The sequence below is a fragment of the Lycium ferocissimum genome, chromosome 1, assembly GCF_029784015.1.
Source record: "Lycium ferocissimum isolate CSIRO_LF1 chromosome 1, AGI_CSIRO_Lferr_CH_V1, whole genome shotgun sequence".
Taxonomy (NCBI): domain Eukaryota; kingdom Viridiplantae; phylum Streptophyta; class Magnoliopsida; order Solanales; family Solanaceae; genus Lycium; species Lycium ferocissimum.
Window position 1 is genome coordinate 24,937,949 of NC_081342.1, and position 19,120 is coordinate 24,957,068.

Here is a 19,120-nt window from a genome sequence, read left to right on the forward strand (position 1 = left end):
GAAATATCAGTAAAAGAATTCACAGATAAACATGATAACAACTCAATCAAGTCATACGGCTATCTACCACACACTGTATATCAATACACTTAAGCATTAATTTCACTCTAATAATTCACCAGTCAAACTCATAACGATATCGGAACTCACATATCATTAAATTGATCGTCTCAGTCTAGTAGTCAATTCATCATTAAGACACCCGTTATCCTACATCACATAGAGACCAAACATATAACTAATCTTACGGACGGTCTATAGGATACCTCAACAAGTTCAATCAATAAATCCGGATCCAAGTACACGTCATTGCCTAAGTAAAGCATCTAATCCCAAATGTGCCAAGTCTGAATAAATCAATAGTAATCCAATCATCACAAGTAAACACCAAATCATCTCAAACAAGTCATAATGCAATGCAATGCAAGATGTATCAATGCAATGCAATGCAAGATGTATGGATGCAATGCCATGCCATGCAAATGAGGTGTACACATGTACTCCGGACGGAAATATCGACGTCTCGGTAGCACAACCCAGTGTGACTCGCGAAGTCTAAGTGCCACCCGTCCCGGATCTTTTCCAAACAGACAGATGGGACCCTGGCTAATTGCTCACAGGGGAGTCTCACCGGCACCGCTCTGGGGGACCAGCGCAGCCCATGCAATACAATCGATTCTGAAATAACATCAGAATCGGCCATGCAACAACGATGCCCGAATATAACCATCGGACATCGGTCTCCTCACAATCACTCAAAAGAGTTTATCAAAATATCAGTTTCACTCAATCAACGATACCGGATCATCACCGGGTATCAACAATGCATTATGAATATGAGGGAATGTATGCAATGCACATATCAATGATTCCGGAATTGAACCTCGGACATCGGCCTTCTCACAATCACTCAGTAAAAGAGTTTCTCGAACATCAGTTTCATAAAATCAACGATTCCGGAATGGATCTTCGGACATCGGCCTTTTAACAATCACTCAAGTAAAAGAGTTTATCAAATATCAGTTTCGCTCAATCAACGATACCGAATCATCACCGGGTATCATCCATGAATGATAAATATGAGGGAATGCGTGCAATGCATATGTCAATCACCAACAGTCGAGTTCAATATCACAAATACCACAACGGGTATGCCAACAATAATCACATCACAATACCAACCGTGGGTATGCCAAAATACATCACTAACTCAAATACCACGGTGGGTATGCCAAATATATCCGAATCAAGACAACAAGTAGAATCTCGATATCTACTAACTACACATGGCATCAAGCCAACACAATTGAACAATCAAACACCCATAACGGGGTGGCTAGTCCCACACACAAAGGTCGATTTACATTATTACCACTTCCTTAAATCAACCTATTAGCTTAGAATAATTAATCTCACCTTACACTCACCATGATTCGTCACAACTCCTTTTAGAGCTCAATCACAATCGTTGGTGTATTTTATCCTCTTATTTATCCACTAGATTCACTAGTAATAGCATAACACAATAGTCACATATTATGGGAGTTTCTCATCATTAGACACAACAATAGGGTTCACCCGCTACTTCCAAGTCACATATATCTACCGATATTAACGAAAAACTACATCAAACAACCTAAGGAATCTACAGGCCACAAGCCCGAACACACAAATCACACAACAATACCATCCTAAGATTCCATCCCAAATCTCCAATTCCTATACATGCATTCTCCGTTCCTTCTAATACACGAATATATGAAACTAACCGGAGTCTACCGAAAGGGAAGCCATAACCTACCTGGCAGCCGAACAGGTGCCACGAACCCACACGTTGCCTTGTCTTTCGAAGCGTCTCCAAATAAAAAAAACTCTATCACATATGAATTATATGTAAGAAACCATGAATAATGATACCCATATTGGCTACTTTTTATTCGGGTCAAATTCTAATCCTTAATTTAGGAAAAACGGGTCTCAAGGGCAAAACGAGAATTATATGATCAAAATACCAAATTCAATACCAATAGGGAAAAACCTATTACTTTAATCATAGGAATACTCAATTAATTCTTAAAATTATCATTTATATGAAAACCCCCAAATTTAGGTCTAAGAACCCTAACTTTGATTCAAGAATTTCAACTCTAGAATGGAAGATTATTGGTTAACAAGCCTAGATATATCATTATCTAGCATAAATAGAAATATTAGCATCATTTATTCATAATCTAGGAAGCCAATTCGTTTTTAGAACTTTTTCATGAAAACCCCCAATTTTGGGTTGAAGAACCTTAGGTTTTGCATAGAGATTTTTGGAAGAGGGAGGGTTTTACAAAGACAAAATGATGGATTAATTAATGGAAACTATTAAGCATGAGATTTGGACCTTACTCATAGGAACAATCTTGAGAAATAATCAAGAATCCATTCATTCCCAAGCTTCCAAGAGAGAAGGTATCCTAAATGAGGTCCAAATCCGATATAGTCTCTATTTTTCCTCGATTTTCGTGCCAATATGACCTCAAAATGCAGATTGGATTACACCTTTGGATTCCTAATGAAATCTCCTTGAATTTTGGCTTTTGAATCGCCTCATTTGGACTTAAAATGAGGGAGATATGAGGGTTTAATTATCGGGCCCGACTTCAGTATTTAGCAGACCGCTTTAGTGGCAACCACGTCCGCTACAGCAGTCAAACCGCTGCAGCAGTCTTAAGGGCGCTGTAGCGGTGCCTCCCCAGCGGTAAAGCGTCCGCTGTAGCGGTCACCAGACACCAGATGCCCCGGTTTTTCAATTTTTCGCCCTACAACTCCGAAACCCGATTTTCACAACTCCGAAACCCGATTTTCACAAACCAAATATGTAGATATAGATAAAAACGTGCTACGAACTCATCCGCACACTCGAAATTCCCAACGGAGATACCGTTGACTAAGTCAACTCCCGAGTAGCCAAAAACCAACTTTCCAACCCGATTTTCAATAATTATCCGAGGTCCGATTTCAACAAACAAAATATGCATCCACATGTAAAAACACGCTACGAACAAATCTGTGACCTCGGATTTCCCAACGGAGATACCGTTGACTAAGTCAACTCCCAAACCTCAATAACCATTCCCAAACCAAGTCCCAAAATGCACCCGAGTGCTTTGGGAGCCGAACCAGTCCCACCAATGCGTCATAAATTAGTCTATGAACCTCTCGGAATCGATGGATCTCCGAATAAAATCCGTTCATCCAAAAGTCAATTCCCGGTCAAACTGTTTTCGCTTAAAGTCAATTTTTTCTAGAAAACATTCCAAAGCCCAAAACAATGCCTAGGAAGTCATGCCAACTATCTTCTTGGGTCAAAATAGTTCTAGCGAGACTTAGGAACTGGTCAACGAGGGCAAAAACGAAAGAATTACGGTAACGACAAAATGGGTCGTTACATCAGATACCAATTAAACAGTTACTCATCCTCGAGCGAAGAACGAGAGTTGTAGAATCTTACGGTAACCGAGGAAATCATATCACAACCAACTCGAAGCTCTTACAACACGAAGCAAACCCAAACCGCAATTCGTCTGCACTTAGCCAAAAGACCCAATTACCATGTCTCTAAAACACACAACGGATCCCTCATAGATAAATCAAATAGCACGAACCTTTAGACATAACTAATCATAAAACATTCAGAACTAGTAAGATATTCTGAGCTAGTCACTTCTTGGATCACAATTTCTTAGAAGTACACAATACAAACCGAAACCATGACTTACTCTTTCCAAAATAGGATCCTCAATCTTCCAGAAAACTCTAAGCTATTTCATCGAAACTTGTCTTTCTCGTAGCCAACTTGGTCAGTCTTAAGTCTCCTTAACTCTTCAAATCACTTATCTAGAAACTTACCATCGAGTATTGCATAGAGCAAGATCTGCCAATATCTAATGATCAGAACGGAGCCTTATCACAATCTTAGAATCTCTCTGAAGCACAACCATTATCATTATAACCCATTGTGCTAATCGAAAGGCTGACTCTGGTGAAATACCACGAGGACTACTAATAACAAACCTGAAAAATTAGGCGTTCCTTATCACATTCATTTAAACTGATTTACTTGGAACCCATAAGTTCCCTTGGAGTTACAAACTCGATCTAACCATTTCCATTCAAACCATAATGACCTACAATGAACGCACCATTTCAAAATACACCAATAATTACACAAACTGATTCCAAGATCCGAAACCCATCACACTCTTACCGTGCATAGCAAACTATAAGTTACCGCTCTTGGCTCTAAAAGCTGAAACTTACCCAAATTGTTCTAAAGGTACCGGATGACTAAATCTTGCGAATGCGGCCTCAAATTCCTTAACATTACCCAATACGCATTCCCGGTACAACCTAGATTTTTCCGACACTAAGGACATATGCACTCATAAATCAATCTTTTAACTATCAAATTTTCCATTGTAATACCTCAATAACCCATAATACTTCTGAAAGCATCAAAATCTCACCATCCCTGGTGCTAACAAGCATAATCACTTCGGGCCCATAATATCCGAAGTCATTCCGTCAATGTTGTTCATAACATAAAACACTTAGCACAACACGATCCCATCTCGGAAACACTGATAGCCATAACATACTAAGAATTTCTACAAATCCTTTCTCTTAAACACACACTGACGCATTCACTAATCACCACTTCTTATGACTTACCCATTCCGTAATCTTACATTCTCAATCACAAGCTCGTCTATTCTATACTAGACTACAATACCATCATTCAAATAAATTCAAGTACCTCCAAGGGCGAACCTAATTCTTGCAACTCTCGACTAACAACAACCAATTCTCGAAGCCACCAAATCAATTACCGTAAATCATAAGTCTTGCACACTACCGAACTAACCTTGAAGCTAGAATCACACCACACACTTTACACATTAGAGTTACCTTTCAACGTATCAGAGTCTAAATCGACTAAACTCTAAATCCAACGAAGCACATACTTGGTCCACAATGACCCACTTTCCTCCACCAAGGTTCCCTTATTCCATTCCTTATTTTGAATTCCAAAATGATCCATATAACTCGAAAAGGTTTAAGCCTCATCTCTGATTCACTAAATTAGAATGTCTCCATTGTCGAACCTAAGCACACCTAACCATTCAAGCGACTATACCATCAACTTCAACCGGATAACAACACCGATAAATAATAAAACTCACCGAAGCCACACAACAAGCACAAAGGCTCTCGGCCTCAATCCGATACTGGACATAACTCCTAACAGTTGCTTGGTTACTAGAATCTCACTCTCGTAATAGTCACAAACACATTCTCATAAGCATGCCAGATACTAATTATTTCCTTCTTAGTGCTCAAGAATTTTCTATCCAAATCCTCTTTATCTCAACTCAATTCCATGTACACAACAAGTACCAATACCAATTCCCCCACTTACCATTTTCGAGCAACAGACCACTAGGATCACATATATCCTTCGGCTCTTATTACCAACTCCACATATCTCAAAGAACCAACAATGAAACATCTTAACCAAATTTCCACAACGGAAACTCACACAATAACTAAAAGGCGAACTTGGTAAAGCGTCCAAATTAAGACGACACTTTTCATATCGTATCGCAACCTGACATACGAAATCGATAGCACAGAATTTAGAACGGGTTTCTGTCATTCGAGGGAGAATACAACAAGAATTCACAGATACTAATTGGACCCTACCGAGATACCAATTCGACCAAAGTAGCACGAATAGAAAGAATAAAGGGAGTTTTCCTAACATGCCTCATAGCCTCTCGTGGATGGGTACAGACGTCTCCGTACCATTCCACGAGACTCTACTACACATTGCTCTTGTACCTAGTAGACCGGTAACCTAAGCTCTGATACTAACTTGTCACGACCCAATTCGGGGTCCCGCGGGCACCTACCTTTCCCATCTCGGTAGGCTAACCCGCTCTTGATTTCAAATCAATTAAGTAAAGGCGATTCATTTAAATCAATAGATACTTAGAAATTCAGTGGAAACTTCATAATATATTCAATAAGCTCAACATTTAATATAATTACAATGATGTAACCCATACAGACTCGATCCAACTTCCCATGACCTGGTCTAGACTAGTACAATAGCGATTAATGATTTCAAATTACTACTACATTCTAAGACTCAATCTCCGTCCCGAAATGAAATGGGAGGAGGTTTTCCAGATAGGCACCGCGTATTTCCACATATGCTTCGATCAATCACCTGAAACAATCTACACCCCAAAAAGGGTGTAGCAAGTGCAATATCAGTACAAACCACGCGTACTGAGTAAGTATCATAGGCCGACAATGGTTAGTAACACATATCAGTAAAAGAATTCACAGATAAACATGATAACAACTCAATCAAGTCATACGGCTATCTACCACACACTGTATATCAATACACTTAAGCATTAATTTCACTCTAATAATTCACCAGTCAAACTCACAACGATATCAGAACTCACATATCATTCAATCTATCGTCTCAGTCTAGTAGTCGATTCATCATTAAGACACCCGTTATCCTACATCACATAGAGACCAAACATATAACTAATCTTACGGACGGTCTATAGGATACCTCAACAAGTTCAATCAATAAATCCAAATTCGAGTACACGTCATTGCCTAAGTAAAGCATCTAATCCCAAATGTGCTAAGTCTAAATAAATCAATAGTAATCCAATCATCACAAGTAAACACCAAATCATCTTAAACAAGCCATAATGCAATACAATGAAAGATGTATCAATGCAATGCAATGCAAGATGTATGGATGTAATGCCAAGTCATGCAAATAAGGTGTACAGATGTACTCCGGACGGAAATATTGATGTCTCGGCAGCACAACCCAGTGTGACTCACGAAGTCTAAGTGCCACCCGTCTCGAATCTTTTCCAAATGGACAGACGGGACCCTAGCTAACTGCTTGCAGGGGGAGTCTCACCGGCACCACTCTGGGGGGCCCGCGGAGCCCATGCACTACAATCGATTCCGGAATAACATTGAAATCGACCATGCAACAACAATGCCTGAATATAACTATCGGACATCGGCCTCCTCACAATCACTCAAAAGAGTTTAACAAAATATAAGTTTCATTCAATCAACGATACCGGATCATCACCGGGTATCGATAATGCATCATGAATATGAGGGAATGTATGCAATGCACATATCAACGATTCCGGAATTGAATCTCGGGCATCGGCCTTCTCACAATCACTCAGTAAAAGAGTTTCTCAAATATCAGTTTCATAAATCAACGATTCCGGAATAGCTCTTCGGACATCGGCCTTTTTACAATCACTCAAGTAAAAGAGTGTTAGAACCCGTATTTTTGTACATTGGAACAATCCGGATTAATTATGATAAGTTAAGGACAAAACTATTTCGGGATACAAAGTCGGGATTTTGACCTTCGATTTTATTTTGAGATATAAGTCGTGCATGAATTTATTGGTATGGAACAATTAGGAAAATTTGGGACCAAAAGTGATAAAAATTGGAAGATGAAAATCATCCACAATTCTATGTTGGCCGTGTATAGTGGAGTGTGGTGCCCACACATTTTTGTGTCATCTTTTAAGTGGAACAACTCATTAATGTGGGCCAAGGGATATTGTACACTCTTTATATTAGATAAAAGATGACTTCTAGTCATTATTTTTCATTCACCCACACTTAGAAAAAAAAAAAAAGAGCAAGCTGAAAACCTCCATTTGAAGGCTCTCGGCCAGCCATGGTGAAAACCAACCTCCATTTTTAGCTCTCCCAAAATTATTCCATTGATGTAAACCCATTATTTTGAGGTCCCTAAGTAGCGTGGAAGCATCGTTGGAGCGATCAATCCATTGTTTTTCATCTTTTGGAAACCCTAGCCTATTGGAAGTTGAAGAAGAAAAGGTAAGATTTGATCTTGTTTTTGTGTTATGAAGGTTGTATACATGTTGTAGTATGTTAATATGGTTGAACATCATGAAATATGAAATGTTGGAAGTGAGTTGTGTATGTGGAGCTTGAGCCGTGTAAATGGGTGTTGTTGTGTTGTGATTGAAATTATGAATTAATGCTTAGTTAGTTTATTATGATCATTGTAAGGTGAAGAACAATTGGGAATCATCCATATATGTGTATGTGTAGTGTTGATTGAAATGGGTCACATTATATGACCATGAACGAATGAATGTCGCTTAATGCTTTAGTCGTCGTCGCTATGAATTCTAGGTTGGAAATGAATGGTTATTGACTCAAAATGATGTTGTTAATGTTGCGGACTGTTTTTGGAGGTTATTGTATGTTTAATGTAATTGGTATATTGATGAGATAGCATTGTTAGAATGTAAATTGTGGATACAAACCATGATTTGGAAATGAGGAAAAAGTTAGAGGCTGTCTCGGTTAGGGGCTGTTTCGGGTAGCTTGGAGAAAAATTTGGATTATTGGAAATATTGTATGAATTGCTTAGAATGTCCTTAAATATTGTTGGTAGGGGTTTGGGTTAGTATGTGAATGTATAAGCATCGATTTTGGCTTGAAGGTAAGTCGTCGAATTGAATTTATGTAAGTTGTTGAATAATGGAAAAGAAAGCTATTGTTGTTGTATTACTTTCCGGATTGGTTGTTGATGTTGCTAGGTTGGTTATTGTTGTTGTTGTTGATTGATATGGCCGAGTTAAATTCTCGGGGTGGCCTATTTGCGGGGGAAATGCTTGCCCAAATTTCGTAGAATTAAGGGCGAATTTGGAATTTAAGGCCTAAAAGTCATTAGCTAATGTTTGGCATTTTATGGCTTATTTTTAGATCGTGGGCAGCCTGAATCATAGTTTGGATTAGCTTGAGTTTGGATCATTTTGGAGAGCGTTTGAGGTATGTAAAGTAACCTTTTTTTTGGCAAGCCTTAGTTAAAGTAGGCTATGATACGAGCCTCTAGGAAACTCTATTCTCGCAATCCGAGCTTGTCTATGATTCGCATGTGTTTCCTTGGTATTCTTGTGCTCATATGCCATAACATTGATCCTTATATCCTTGGAATTCATAATTTGTAAAGATGTCATAAAAGCTGATTTTTGGTTTTAAAAGCTTATTCTTTAGCGATTCCAAAAGTTCAAACGCTCATAACTTTCTCAGAAAAGCTCGGATTGCTTTGAAATTTTCGTAGGAGCTTGTATGATATAGAATGAGTATGTTTTTCATAGGCGGGATCAGTTCGGGTCTATACTCGTCCGTGGGTCCCGCGACGCCCTTTTATGTGAATTCGATAACTTTGAAACAAAAAGTAATTATTATGGTTCCGATTTCGAATATGACTATTTTACTTATCTTTTGTATTTATGATAATGATTTTATGCATATGATTACTCACTACTCCGCTCGTGCCTACTATGATATCGTTCGCCAGTTCCCGGGCCAGTTCTGTTGTCGTGCGAATTATGATACATTCCGGTGTTATGCTGTGATTATGGTTCACCGAGTTCCTCGCTTGAGGGCCGGGATCCACTTATATTTGGTGTGATGCTGTGTATGGCGATATGCTGTGTATGATATGTGACGGAGATTCGAAGATTTGAAACCTTCTGGTGTTATGCTGTGTTATGGCGCCATTGACAGGCGGGCGACCATATTTCCTGTGCCGTATGCATGACTTATATTTTGAAGTAACATTTTGATATTTTGGAAGTGCATTTACTTTCTGTACCTCTATTTCGATTTGATCTCGGTTTGTATATTACATTTTTACGCTTTGCATACTCAATACATATTTCGTACGACCCCTTTCTTCGGGGGGCGTTTCATGCCGCGCGGTACGGACGCACGGTTTGGTGATCCACCTCTTTTAGGACACCCTCTTCTACTATTTGGAGTGCTCCTCTCATTCCGGAGCTTATATTTTTGGTACATATTTGTTTATGCATTTGTATATATTCGTTCAGGGGTACGGCGGGGCCCTGTCCCGTCATATGATTCTGCCAGTCTGTTTAGAGGTCTGTGGACATGTTTGTGGGTTGTGCCTACTTCCGTACGGTTGTGTTTGTATATGTTGTGTTTGGGCGATCCCATTCGCCGCGGCGGCCGGTCCGCATATGTATATATGTTGCGTTGTTGGCCCTGTGTGGCCTTTGTTGGTATTTTCTGTGCGCAGGGTTATTTTGGATAGTCCGTAAAACAAAGGAAACTCTGCCGAAATTTTTCTGGAAATTATATATATTTGGAACTCAGCCTAGTCGGCTTCTGTTATATACTTGGATTCGTTTGAGATAATTTGTGATAGCGTTTGATAGGTGTGTTTGGGTGCCCATATCGGGCACTAGTCACGGCCTACGGGGTTGGGTCGTGACAAAGAGTTTATCAAATATTAGTTTCGCTCAATCAGCGATACCGGATCATCACCGGGCATCGGCCATGCATGATAAATATGAGGGAATGCATGCAATGCATATGTCAATCACCAACAGTCGAGTTCAATATCATAAATACCACAACGGGTATGCCAACAACGAATCACATGACAATACCAACAGTGGGTATGCCAAAATACATCAATAACTCAAATACCAACTGTGGGTATGCCAACCCTATCCGAATCAGGACAACAAGTAGAATTCGATATCTACCAACTACACATGGCATCAAGCCAACACAATTGAACAATCAAACACCCATAACGGGGTGGCTAGTCCCACACACAAAGGTCGATTTACATTATTACCACTTCCTTAAATCAACCTATTAGCTTAGAATAATTAATCTCACCTTACACTCACCATGATTCGTCACAACTCCTTTTAGAGCTCAATCACAATCGTTGGTGTATTTTATCCTCTTATTTATCCACTAGATTCACTAGTAATAGCATAACACAATAGTCACATATTATGGGAGTTTCTCATCATTAGACACAACAATAGGGTTCACCCACTACTTCCAAGTCACATATATCCACCGATATTAACGAAAAACCACATCAACCAACCTAAGGAATCTACAGGCCACAAGCCCGAACTCACAAATCACATAACAATACCATCCTAAGATTCCATCCCAAATCTCCAATTCCTATACATGCATTCTCCATTCCTTTTAATACACGAATATATGAAACTAACCGGAGTCTACCGAAAGGGAAGCCATAACCTACCTGCTGGCGAGAACAAAAGTGCCACGAACCCACACGTTGCCTTGTATTTCGAAGCGTCTCCAAATAAAAAAAAATCTATCACATATGAATTCTATGTAAGAAACCATGAATAACGATACCCATATTGGCTACTTTCTATTCGGGTCAAATTCCAACCCTTAATTTAGGAAAAACGGGTCTCAAGGGCAAAACGAGAATTTTATGATCAAAATACCAAATTCAATATCAAAAGGGAAAACCCCATTAATTTAATCATAGGAATACTCAATTAATTCTTAAAGTCATCATTTATATGAAAACCCCCAAATTTAGGTCTAAGAACCCTGACTTTGATTCAAGAATTTCAACTCTAGAATGGAATTATTGATTAACAAGCCTAGATATATCATTATCTAGCATAAATAGCAAAATTAACATCATTTATTCATAATCTAGAAATCCAATTTGTTTTTAGAACTCTTTCATGAAAAACCCCAATTTTGGGTGTAAGAACCCTAGGTTTTCCATAGAGATTTTTGGAAAAAGAAGGGTTTTACAAAGCCAAAATGATGGATTAATTAATAAAAACTATTAGGCATGAGATTTATACCTTACCCATAGGAACAATCTTGAGAAATAATCAAGAATCCATTCATCTCCAAGCTTCCAAGAGAGAAGATATCCTAAATGAGGTCCAAATCCGACATTGTCTCTGTTTTTCCTAGATTTTCATGCCAAGATGACCTCAAAATGCAGATTGGATGGAAGCATTGGATTCCTCATGAAATTTCCTTAGATTTTATCATTTGAATTGCCTCATTTGGACTTAAAACGAGGGAGATATGAGGGTTTTAATATTGGGCCCGACTTCAGTTGTTAGCGGGACTGCTTTAGCGACAACCACTACTGCTACAGTGGTCAAACTGCTGCAGTGTTCCTAAGGGTGCTGTAGCGGTTCCGCTCCAGCAGTAAAGGGTCCGCTGTAGCGGTCACCAGACACCAGATGCCCCGGTTTTTCGGTTTTTTGCCTCGGAACTCTGAAAGCTCATCCGAAACTCGATTTTGACAAACCAAATATGTAGATATAGGTAAAAATGCGCTACGAACTCATTCACGCACTCAAAATTCCCAACGGAGATACCGTTGACTAAGTCAACTCCCGAGCGGCCAAAAATCAACTTTCCAACCCGATTTTCGATAATCATCCGAGGTTCGATTTCAACAAACAAAATATGCATCCACATGTAAAAATACACTACGAACGCACCCGTTACCTCGGATTTCCCAACGGAGATACCGTTGACTAAGTCAACTCCCAAACCTTAATAACCATTTCCAAACCAAGTCCCAAAATGCCCCCGAGTGCATTGGGAGCCGAACCAGTCCCATCAATGCGTCATAAATCAGTCTATGAACCTCTCGGAATTAATGGATCTCCCAATGAAATCCGTTTACCCAAAAGTCAACTCCCGATCAAACTATTTTCGCATAAAGTTAAATTTTTCTAGAAAACATTCCAAAGCCCAAACCGATGCCTAGAAAGTCATGTCAACTATCTTTTCGGGTCAAAATAGTTCTAACGAGACTTAGGAACTGGTCAACGAGGGAAAAAATGAAAGAATCACGGTAACGACAAAATGGGTCGTTACACTCCATCTCTTGTAATCATACAAATTCCATTATTATATAACATAAAGTCTAATCCTATGACAAAATCTACATTTATATTCAAGTCTCTTACCCATATTTTATCCATTTTATAGCTAGGTTTATAAAATTCTGAACATGTATTTATAAAGCTAATGTATGTTGTATGAACATAATGTCTATATATGTTATGAGTTCCATCCATTTGCATGGCTGCAACTGGTTTTTCTAGGATTTTTATTTAATTTGGTGGAACTATCCTTTTATTTATTATACACTTTGTGCATCCTGAATCTACCAAAGCCAATGTCTCTATTTCATAATTATCTATTTTAATTCTTGCAAGTATCTTTATTGTTCCTAATTTTTTATCTTCATTACATACCAATGCTTCATGATCTTCTATACTCATTAGTTCTTGAGAATCTTCTGGTATTGTTTTTAAAGGTCTAATTATTGGTTGTATATTAGATAAACCTATTCCTTCATTTTCACTATCCTCCTCTCTTTGTTTTCCTTTCTCTAATTTATATATTCTTGTCTCTATTTCATTTACTCTTGCTTCTAATGTCATTATTCTTAAATTAATAGCAGGATCTTCTACTTTTTTCTGTTTTTCTTCTTTATTTATTTTTGTTTCTAATTCTTTTTCTATACACATTATACATCCTTCTATATAGCAATTTTTACCATTTACAAAAGAAACATGCATTACTATCTAATCCTTTATTTCTTTCGAATTCATGATTACAGTCTTCAGAAATATTTGCTAAATTACCAGCTTGGATTGATTCTAAATCTAATTTTTCTAATCCTATTTCTTTAATTAGTTCTTCTGCTTCTAAGTCTGATGAGTCTGTTTTAATTTTTTTTTCCTTCAGTGTCTACACTTACTATGGAATATATACTTTCAGTATCAGACATGTATTCGTCTACATTTATTGGAGTCTCTTGAAAATCTTCAATTAACTATGAATTTCTTGTCTTATTATTATTATTATTTTTTTTGACATGTATTTGCTAGATGTTCTATACTTCCATAAGTAAAACATTCTAGTCTATTTTTATAATTTCTCTCGTTCCTATATTTTCTTACATGTCTATTTCTATTTAAATAAGGTTTTCTACTCGACCTTCTAAGATAATATTTCTTTCTATTATATTGGGGATAATTTCTATTATATTGAGTTCTATATTTTCTATGCTTTTTTCTTTCTATGATTATCTTTGTCATAACTCTGAGTAGTATATACCACGCTTTTACAAAAATTCATTTCATTTTGTTTTAATTGTTTTTGTATTTGTATATGGGTACATTTTTCTTGTAGTATATCCATTATATGTTGTATTCTATGTCCTATTAACCATTTTAGACTAGGGTTTTGTATTACTCCGTCTCTCTTATTCCATTTGTCTTTTATTTCTCTTCCTAAGGCTCCTGATAATTTATTAAATAATTGTTTACCTAACTCTTGGTTAAAAGCATTTCCACTAATAGTACAATAATAGATATAATCATTCAAAAAAATTTAATATGAAACCAACTACTTATACTTAATTATTCTAATTTTATTAAAGCATTTCTTTGCAATACTAGCAATCCACTATTTGGGTATTCTCCTGTAATTAAAGTATGTATTTTGTTAGTAAAATTATAAGGATTTGCTCCCATGGATACTAAGAGTTGGAATTCCATTGGGAAATTTTCTTTGTATGCTTCCCATAATGCTTTTGTTGCTTCTCCTAAAAATGTCTCTAGATATTTATACATTGTTTCTGCATCCGTGTCATTGTAGGTTTTTATATAGTCTGCTACTACTATTCCTTTCTAAAGGTTTATTACTGAATTCCACCTTTGTGGATCATGAGCTGCTATATTTAGTATTTTACCTTTATTACCTCCTTTTTGGAGGGTAATAGGTTCTTCTATAAGCATTCTTTTTCTTGATAGTTTTATATTTTCTATGGGTTCTGCTGCTGTTCTAAAAACTCTTCTTCTTGGTACATTTCCAGTACTGGTGTCTACTGTGTATTGTTCACCAGTTGTTCTTTGGAATGAACTAGAACTAGATGCACTTGATTCCATTAATTCTTTTTAACTTATTATTGACTCTAGTTCTATTTCTTCATCACTTTCTTGTATGTCTTCTAATATTTTATCAAATTCGTCTAATTTCTTTTGGGACATAATTTCTACTCTATATCCCCAATTATCGGTTCTAAATTCACATATTTTAAAATGGTTTATTTTTTCTTCTAGTGTCAAATTTCCTAATTTACATCCTTTATATTTTAAAAAAAATTGTCTTTTTTATGGATTTCTTTTGCTCTTTCTATGGCTATATCAACTTCAAAATCTTCTTGTATTAGTTCTATATTCAGTAGGTTTGACTCAGTAGTGTCATTTTTGTCTAAAGTACTTTCTTCTTCTATATCTCTTTGTGTTATATAATTATAATTAGTAAATCTTACAGACGTCTCTCATCTGGAATTAGTGTACATTAGGTGAGATTCTGGCTGCAGAATCTTTTTCTTATTAAAGTTTTCTAAATTCCATTCTAATCCTGCATATTCTTCAGGATTTATTTTTGTGGGTTTTATTAATTTTATTCCTCTATTTCCCATTAATTCCACTACATCTTCTACCTTGATTTTGAATTTTGTATTACTATTATTGGTCATTTTTCCTAGAAATCCTACGCACATTAATAGATTATTACCATCACACATTTCTTCGTATCCTTTTGTCCGTATTCCTATTTTAATATGTTTTCCGAATTCTGCTAAATTTATTATGAAGTCTGGGCTACTATAAAAAAATCCTCCATTATTTGTCATATCTACTTCTGTTATTCCTATTATTGACTTCTTCATGCGTGACCACCTATCATCATAGAGTACTATTAATACTTTAGTTCCAAGATTTTTTCTAGTTAATCCTTTTAATCCTATTACTATTAATCTCATATGCATTAAACTTCTTCGAGTATTTTTTATTTGTCTTACTGCCTCTGGATTTATTAAGTTTATAGTTGTAATTTTAGTTCCTAGGGTTGATAATTGTTCTTCTCATAATGTCTGCATAATTGTGTTGTACTTGAGAACTGTCCTATATTGTATAAAGTATTTGAATTTAGTAGTTTCAATTGATTTTGTTGGAATATTGTATGTCTCTATTTATGTCTATTAATTCACTTAACTGTTGGTTATCTTCTTCTGGTCTTCTTCTACTTAAAATTCTTGATAGTAGATTGTTAGCTATTCTATTATCTGAAAAATTTACTCTTGGTCTTTCTTGTCTTTTTGATCCTCCTTCGTTTCTCGATCTAATTGAAAAAAGGTCCATTTTTGTGGTTTTCTAACTATTTTAACTTTTTCTTTTTGAGGTGTTATTTTTCTTTTTAAATTGGCCTATTAATTCGTCTACTTCTTTATTTCGTGGAGTTTCTATTTTAGCTCTTGTCTCTTTTTCTTTAATTATTTTATCCAATGGGTATTAACTTCCAGTAATAATGAGATTATAGCAATATTTTGTTTTAGTATTATATAATCTGATTTCGCGGTAGGTATATATTCCTTATAGTCTTGTGATAAAGAAAGGGATTTTTCTGTTAATTTTGAGGTTTCTATATGTGCTAAACTTGGTCCACTCATGAAAGAGAGATTTCTTTGAGCTCTTCTATTGTCTTCTTAAATTCTCTAAATTCACTAGTTAAAACTTCTACCTATTGCATTATCTGAGCTACTATTTGGGTTGTCTCTATTTCTATTTCTTTTGGTTTTTCTGTAACAGCTTTGACTAGTTTTTCTATTTCGTTTTTTTGTAGGTATTTTTTCTAAATTAAATTTATTATTTAAAAACTGATTTTTTCTATCAAGCTCTAGTTCTTGTGATTTTAAGAAATCAAAATTATGTTCTAGTTTTTCTAATATTTTCTTTTGTTTAATTTGTGAAGATTCTATTACGTCTAATATTCTAACTATATCTTTATTACTTTCTTGGGACTTTTCACTAAGGTTTATGATCAAATCTATTAATATATTAAATTGTCTGTCTTCACTATGGAATATATGTTCTCCGTTACTAAAATTACACTTTATAATAGCATGATCTTTTAATATTCTATATTTCTTTTCTGGATATATTCTTAAGTCTAAGTATTCTAAATTTTTAATGTATCTATTTTATCTAACTTCGTTTATTATCCTAATGGAATTTTTATTTTACAAACTTTCTTTTGATGCTTTATCTTTTGTGTAAATTGTTCTATGTTGTCTCTTATGCCTTGTAATTTCCAAATTACTGCAGATATAGTTTCTTGGTTAATAAAAGTTCGTAAAAGTCTATTTTCTATTATTGATGACAGTGCTTCTGTATTTATTACTCTAAGTAAGCACTCAAAGCTTTTTCTACTTTTATTAATTCTCGTCTCCTTTCTATATCCCTGTATAAATGCCAATGGTTAATAACTATTTGTCTAACAAAAGGTTGCGTTAGCATATAAAATAACTAATATGGTCTAAAACGTTTTTGTGTTTGTTTCTGAGAAGATTTTCTAGATCTTATGTATCCTAGTAATCTATATTCTAATCCGGATATTATATCTATTAATTATTGTAACCTTGGATGATTTTCTTTAGAATTACTTAATCTAACATATTCTGGGTATAACCTATTTAGTCTTGTTTAGCTTCTAAATAATGATTTCTCATATATTACCCTAACGGAATAAACTTCACTTGTCTTTCTATGTATCTAATATATTCTTCTACTTTGAATATTTCGTCGTTTGTAAACTGTATTTCCCAAAGGAGATTATTTCTGAAACTGAGAACGTCTGTGTTAGTTTTTAGAGCTTCTCGGTGTACTGTTTCTAGGTAATTAACTTGATTAGTAAGAAATCTTCTTATTTTTCTAGTGTTTCCTAGTTTTTGTCGGGTAAGGTGTATCATACGATAATGAAAACTTATGTATTTACTAAAACTATGTTGTCTTATAGAAATTTGTCTAATATTAGTTGATGGTCTTCGTTGTCTAGTAGTGAAAGGTCATCTCATAAAATACAGTCTTAAGGGTCAAAAATGAAAATTAATGAGTAGGTAAAAAAAACAATTAAGGGATTGATTTACTAAGTATTTTAATTAAAGCTAAATAATTAATTAATTAAAGACACGACTGATTTTCACAAAACATTGGATTTACAAGTATGGCCTTGATTGAATTAAAACATGAATTTTGTTAGGCCCCATTTGACTGACTAATTGATTATTTCAATTGTATCCATAATTAAGCAATTTACAAAATTAACCATAATTAATTATCTAAATTAATGACAATTAGTTTGAGAATTGCCCATATAAAATAGAGTATGCAGAAATATTTTGGGGGGAAAAATGATTATTTATTTTAATCAATCAATTTCTTTGAATTAAAATGGGGTAAATACTTGCTGATTAATTTGAACAATTAAATAAGTAGTTATTTTACACTATTTTCCGGTTGAAATTAGTAAAACGCATCCTTAATTGTTGTAAAGTAATTTCCAAATGGTTTATTATAGAAATTATCTTACCAAAAATAAAGGTAAAACATTATCTGTATAGTTCATAAAATGGGAAAATACATTAAAACCCCTCCAACGTATAGCCAGATTAATTATGACGCACCCAACCTTTACGGGCGACCTATTACCCCCTCCCCCCCCCCCCTAGTCTTAATTTTTCTATATTTTTGTACCATTTTTTGACTGACGTGGCAAAAAAAAAATTGAAGCCCAGTTGCACAGTGGAGAGTGTTGCACACTCTCCGCCACATTGGTGTCACGCTGCTGCCATGTCACTGCCACTTTTCTTTTCTTTCTTTTTTTCATTTGATTTTTCTTTTATTAATTATATTTACACTAATTAACCTCTAATTAACCATTAAACCATTAATTTTGTCTTCTTCATCACTAAACTCTTCTTCTTCATCACTAAACCCTTCTTCTTCATCACTAAACCCTTCTTCTTCTTCTTCATTTCAAGAAATCCATCAATCCATTTTCTTCCTCCATTAAAGACACACACACATTCAACCTATTTTCTTCCTCCATTAATACACACACACATTCAACCCATTTTCTTCCTCCATTAAAACTCATTTTCTTCAACCCATTTTCTTCCTCCATTAACACACACACATTCAACCCATTTTCTTCCTCCATTAACACACACATTCATTTGAAGGCAAATCAAACACCAAAATATTTTTAACCATTTTTCTTCAACCCATTTTTATTTTTGTACCTCACCATT